General features: G+C 45.0%; 1 protein-coding gene across 8 annotated transcripts in view; it reads left to right on the top strand.

Moving 5' to 3' along the window:
- The first annotated feature begins 1,221 nt into the window (after positions 1 to 1,221).
- SIPA1L1 (signal induced proliferation associated 1 like 1) overlaps positions 1,222 to 6,000 on the top strand; it is a 214,772-nt gene continuing 209,993 nt past the window's right edge. For 5 of the 8 annotated variants that reach the window (XM_054067206.1, XM_054067205.1, XM_054067204.1 and 2 more), the window contains exons 1-2: positions 1,238 to 1,336; positions 1,565 to 1,616. The gene's annotated coding sequence lies outside the window, so the exon portion shown is untranslated. Of the gene's footprint in view, positions 1,337 to 1,564; positions 1,617 to 6,000 lie in introns of all 8 variants that reach the window. The other 3 variants (XM_054067208.1, XM_054067207.1, XM_054067203.1) reach the window with 2 other exon arrangements.

Below are 6,000 nucleotides of genomic sequence, written 5' to 3'. Positions count from 1 at the left end.
GGTGGGGAGAGATAAAAGACTGTTATAATACAAAAAGTTGTGGGAGGCACAACACTGCAGTGTATCTGGTATGTTTCGGGGAGCCTGGTCACCAGCTCTGCACATACAAGGCGCTGTCTCAAGTGACACACTGGTGAAGCTACACATCAAACACTGTGTTCAGTTTTGGGTCCCTCGCTACAAGAAAGAAGTTGAGGTCCTGGAGCGTGTCCATAGAAGAGCAACAAAACTGGTGAAGGAGCTGCTGAGTGAACTAGGGTTGTTTAGCCTGGAGGAGGCAGAGGGGACACATTATTGCTCTCTACAACTACCTGAAAGGAGGTTGTAGAGAGGTGGGTGTTGGTCTATTCTCTCAACTGGTAGGTGATAGGACGAGAGGGAATGGCCTCAAGCTGTGTCAGGGGAAGTTAGGAACGTTAGGAAAAACTTCTTCACCAGAAGGGCTATCAAGCACTGGAACAGGCTGCCCAGGGAGGTGGTTGAGTCACCATCCCCGGAGGTTTTTAAAAGGTGGGTGGATGAGGTACTTGGGGACATGATTTAGTAGTGGTCAGGTACAGTTGAACTTGATGATCTCAAAGGTCTTTTCCAACCTAGTAATTCTACGCCCCTGGCCCCACACCCTGAAATTACCGTGGGTCACGAGGTGGGGGCCCCCTGGGCTGCCTTGACCCTGGTCATGGAGTGTGTCCAGAGAAGGGCAATGAAGCTGGTGAAGGGGCTGGAGAAAAAGGAGCGGCTGAGGGAACTGGGGTTGTTTAGCCTGGAGGAGGCTGAGTGGAGACCTTATCGCTCTCTACAACTGCCTGGAGGTTGTAGAGAGGTGAGTATTGGTCTCTTCGCCCAAGTGATAGGTGAGAGGACGCGGGGGAATGGCCTTAAGCTGTGTGAGGGGAGGTTTAGATAGATCATTAGGAAAAATTCCTTCACAGAAAGGGTTATCAGGCACTGGAACAGGCTGCCCAGTGAGGTGATTGAGTCACCATCCCTGGAGGTGTTTAAAAGACAGGGAGATGAAGTGCTTAGGGATATGGTTTGGTGGTGGACAGGTACGGTTGGACTCGACGGCCCCACACATCCGATTCCCCGACTCTGTGCCCGCCGGGTCTCGGCGCAGCCTCGGGGCGCTCCTGCCGCGCCGCTTCCCCGTTGCTATGGGGACGCGGCGCTGCTTCCCCCCCCCCCGCCCCTCACCGCCTCTCGCGAGAGCCGCGTGGGAAGGGGGGCGTGGCGCGCGGCGCGGGCGGCGGGTGAGCTCATCGCGGGCGCGGGCGGGGAGCGCGCGCGGAGCCCAGCCCAACCCAGCCGCCCGCAGCCGCCGCGGCAACTTTGTTGGGTGAGTTGCGAGCGGGAGCGCCGGCCCCTCCCTCCCTCCCGCCGAGGGCCGTGCCCCCCCCACCGCCAGCCGGCCGACCCGGAGTTGGCGAGGGCAAGCGCTGGGGGCCCGGGCGAAAGTGACCGGCGGAGCCCCCGCAGCGCCCCGGACCGCGCCGAGCAGACGACGCGGGGGCGGGTCGTAGCGAGCCGGCTGCGATTTTCCGGATTTGTGTCTTTTTCTCTTTAGGAAAGGCAGCCCCGAGTGGGAGCAGCGCCCCGGCGGGGGGACGGAGGAGGCGGTGAGTACCGCGCCGAGCGAGCTCCGTGCAGCTCCGCGCCGCGTAGCTCTGAGCCCCTCCGAGTCCCTCCGCGCCGTGCGTGCAGCGCTCCGAGCTGCTCCGCGCGCCGCCCCCTCCGCGCCGTGCGCGCAGAGCTCCGCGCAGCTCCGCGCCGCTCTGCTCCGCACCCCGCGTGCAGAGCGAGCTCCGTTCCCCTTTCCCGGCGCGGTAAATAAATCTTTCGGCGCTGCGAGTTTTACCTCAATCTATCTCTTTTTTTATTTTTCTTCTCTTTCTTTTTTTTCTTGACTTTTGGTATCCAGCGAGGGTCTCTGAGCCGGTGCGGAGCCCGCAGCACCGATCAGAGTCGGGCGATGCGGCGGCAGAGCTGGGTTGGATGTTCGAATGCACCCGGGGTGGTGAAATACAGTGTGTGCCGGTGGTTCATTCCTTCACTGGGAGCATGGAAAAGAGGGAATGCCTTAAACTGAGATCGTGAGGAGGAGATGGAGAAGCAAGGAAAGGTAGACGAGACAGGGGTAACCTTCCAAAGCTGAGTTTGTCTGCTCTTCCCCCATTTTATTCTGTACTAAGGGTCGATGCTGATGTTCTCGTGGTGTAGTTAAAAATAACCGTATTATTTGTTCTGGGTGACTGCGATGCAGCTTCAGTTCGCTTAATGAGGAATTCGCCCATTCGTTCCCGGTAAAGCAGGGAGAGAAAACGGGCATCGCTCAACTTAATGAAGATCTCCTTGTAAAACCTTGGCCACCACGGTGGAGGTGGAGGAGGCACGTTTTTACCTAGAGAACAGCACAGAAGCGTTTCTTTTTTGGTGACCTTGCCTACAAAATCACTCTTAATAATTTTAGTGATGGTGCTTTAATGAACCCATTACTGGGTGCTGAATGGAGTGTGTCTGTGAGCCTTGGTGATGATACAATGCAAATTTGTTTTCAGAGTAAAAGTGTCAGATTTCATTAGGTTCCAGAGCTGTATGGATGAACCCAGATTGGTCTTTTCTTTAGAGAGCAGTCTTTTCATGATGGAATTTTGATTGAGTTTTATTTTCTTCGTTGTTAACTATGGGAATTAAGCATTAGTTTCCATTTTAATTTAAGGCATAAAACAGTTTTGTCAAAGGAAGACAGCCTTCCCCCCACTGCTATCCCCAGTTTTTGCCTGTTGTTCCCGCAGGTACTGCCTGAATAATAAGCATCTGTGTTTTCTTGGGTGGAGAGTTCGGTTGTTATGTATTTGGAAGGTCTTGCTGGGCTGGCTTTCACCCCTCTTCAGCTGGAGTGGGAGAGACTGGTGAAAGTACTAAGGTAGAACTTTGTGGCAGTTGTAATCGGGGAGAGAGAGATCTGAAAGCTGTATTTCTCTGTCAAGGCTTTTATGCCTTAGGCCATCCTAACATACCAGTTATTAACCCAGATACAGTGTGGGAACTTCAGATTTATTTATTTATTTATTTATTTAAAATATAATAAAGTTATAAAAGCACGTGTTCTATTTAGGTAAGGTTATAAAGAAAAGTTTTGTGATTGAATGTTTTATGTAAATACTGTGTCTCTGCTTTATCCGTAAGTATCTAGGGACAAAAGATTTCCCCCTCCCCCCCATTTTCACAGTGTTTATGGCCAGTTGATTAAAGGTGTGCTTAGTTGCTCAACAGCATATTAAGAAGGTGGGACTGATGCTAATAAAGTGCTTGGTTTTAACAATGCTACTTGGGATAGGCATCCCTAGCTTTCAGTTGTGGTTTGTAGAACCTCTTAGCTGATGAAGTCAGAAGCAAAATGGGATGTCAGCTCTGACTATTGTAGGGCCGTAATAAGTTGCTTGACTAAAAAGGCTAGGAGGTGTAGAGGCAGGCATTGACACAGAACTGTGAAAGGGTGGAGCTGCAGTCAGGGAAAAAAGCTTAATGCAGGGACGTATAATTAATATATTTTTTCTATAATACAATGTATGATTGCCACTTCACTCATGCATAATTGATTTTAGGTTTGAAGACCTTTTTCCTACTCTCTTATTTATCCAAAATGTTTTTAAAACAACAGCTATCCAAAGGTTAATCCCAAACCTTAAAATAACAATGTCCAAAAGTGGCTGCATCCCTCCTCCCCCATGTTTTCAAGATTTCTTTTTATTATGTTTATAAGCATTCTGCTGCTGCCTAGAGCGTTTGTTCTTTTGTAGCTCTTTTTATCTTCTCAGTTTTGTAAATGTATCTCACGTCTTTTAAAATGTCTATTTCAGAATTATTAATTCTGCTGCTTATGAATACGTTTTTTATTTTCAAGATGAGAGAACAGAACTTAATTTCAAGATCATAAAATAATTCTAATATTTTTTTTTTTAAATTTTAGTAGGATCATATCCTTCCAGTTCAGGAGGATAGTTTTGGAAATACATTTAGAAAATGAGAGGGTAGGCTGGTAAGAGAAAGGGTTGAGGCCCAGTTGAACTTCTTTTCTATGCCTCTATCTGTTTTGTTCTACAGCATTTCTATTGTAGAGAAGAAAAAGGAACAGTTTTCTCCATATCAGTAGTTTAATCCCTTCAGCAAGGGGCTTGCTGCAATCTATTGAGTTCTTATTACTACTGGTTAGAAACCCTGGATACCCTACTGGGGTGTTCATCAAAATTTCAGTCACACAAGTTCTTTTCCCTAATGCTGATGTTTTCAGAGGTTTAAATTTATTCTCATTGACCCAATGTGTTGGCTACTTGGCAATCACTTTTCATCTGTTGTTTCCTTGGATTTTTTAGCTTTAGGCAGATTCCTTTTATTCCTCAGCAGCTCCTTGATTTAAATATTTAAGAAGTCAATGAGGCATGACTTAGTATTCTGTTAATATATTTTCATATCTTCGCTTTGTTTGCTTAATTATAATTTAGATTTTTATTTTATTAATTTATTCTGAAACCCATTCATTTAACTTCTTGTTAATAAGCTATGCCAGAAATACAGCAATAGTAAGCATGGTTGCTTATTTCTTTTATCTGTGTAAATGTGTATATTCTGAAAGCTGCTAGGTGAGGTTTTGATAGATCTGTCATGTAAAATTAATCATATGTTAAATATCTCTGAGCAAGGGGGAAAAATGTTTTATTGTTCTGTGTTGTATGTTTCTAGGGAGATAGGACTCCAGTGACTTGATTTCAAGTATATCCTTCTAAATAGAATTTTTTCATAAATCTAAGCTTTATATTTCACCCAGTTCAGGAGGTTTAGAAAGTGGGATTTTATACGTCTAGGAAAGTTGAGATATTCTCTGTTTAATGAAAGGCAGTGTTTCCTGGGAGTGTAACCTTACCAGCAGTGGTTAACTGAAGGAATAGTTGTAAACCTACACTGTGGCCATTAGTCAGGCTGAGTGAGAATAATTTTGTGGTTTTGACTAATTCTGATTTTTTTTAATCCTTATGCAGGTGGCAGTGCAAGATTAACACAGTCTGTGGCAGTTCCAGTGTTAGCTTTGATAGTAGTTTTGCTTTCTGAACTTTGGGAAACCCTTTAGGAGTTGCAGAGACACTAGAATTGCTTGGTTATTTAAATGTGTTTTTGAACATGAATCAGCATATAAAATGGTTTTAGATGTCTGTCTTTGCATATGTAAAGCTAAATTATGTCATTGTCTCAGTGTCTTTAATTTTGAATTCTATGGCAGCAGTTTGCTGGGTGGGTTGTTTGATTTAGATTCTGCCACGTCTTTTATGTTAAGTGTTAAGTGAGACTAAGTGTTTTCAGGGCTTTGTTTTCTTTGGAAGCATGTTTTAAAGAGCACTTCATTAGAACGTGGTGATATAAGGCTTTTCATAATCTTCATAGCTGGTGAATTGTATGATTGCTAACGGAGTATTCATCAGTATTGTTTCAAAGATCTGTGTATGTAAGTGGAACCTCTCTAGAAACCCTTGTTTGATTAGCAGGATCAAAATCAATCGAGGCTTCATCTCTTCCTAGTACTTAATCTTGCGTTGGATGCTGCGGTGCAACAGTAGTAACTCTTGTTCCCTCCACAGTGGATGGATGCCTTTTTTTGAAGAGAGAGATCAAGTTCCTGGAAAACGCATGACTACAGAACAACTTTTCTGAAAGTGGGTTATTTAAAAAGATAATAAAGAAGCAATAGTTGTTACTGGGAGCAGTGGTTCATGCTTTGGCCTGAGAGGCACTTTTATTTTTTTTTTTTGATGTTTTAATACTCTTATGTTTTGGTCTTGGGCTTGGTAGAAAGAGCGTAACACTTTCTTTTTAGATGGATGTTATTAAAGATTAGTGAAGTGCTTTTTGAAGATCAAGTTTCATTTCATAACTTGTCAACGTTTAAATTAACTACTAGCACATGATAGTTTTAAGGTTGACTGTTCTTCATGATTCTTTATGGTTTAC

This window comes from Cuculus canorus, chromosome 5 (genome assembly GCF_017976375.1).
Source record: "Cuculus canorus isolate bCucCan1 chromosome 5, bCucCan1.pri, whole genome shotgun sequence".
In the NCBI taxonomy this organism is placed as follows: Eukaryota; Metazoa; Chordata; class Aves; order Cuculiformes; family Cuculidae; genus Cuculus; species Cuculus canorus.
The sequence above is the reverse complement of the archived record's forward strand: the minus strand, read 5'-3'. Positions and strand labels throughout refer to the sequence as shown.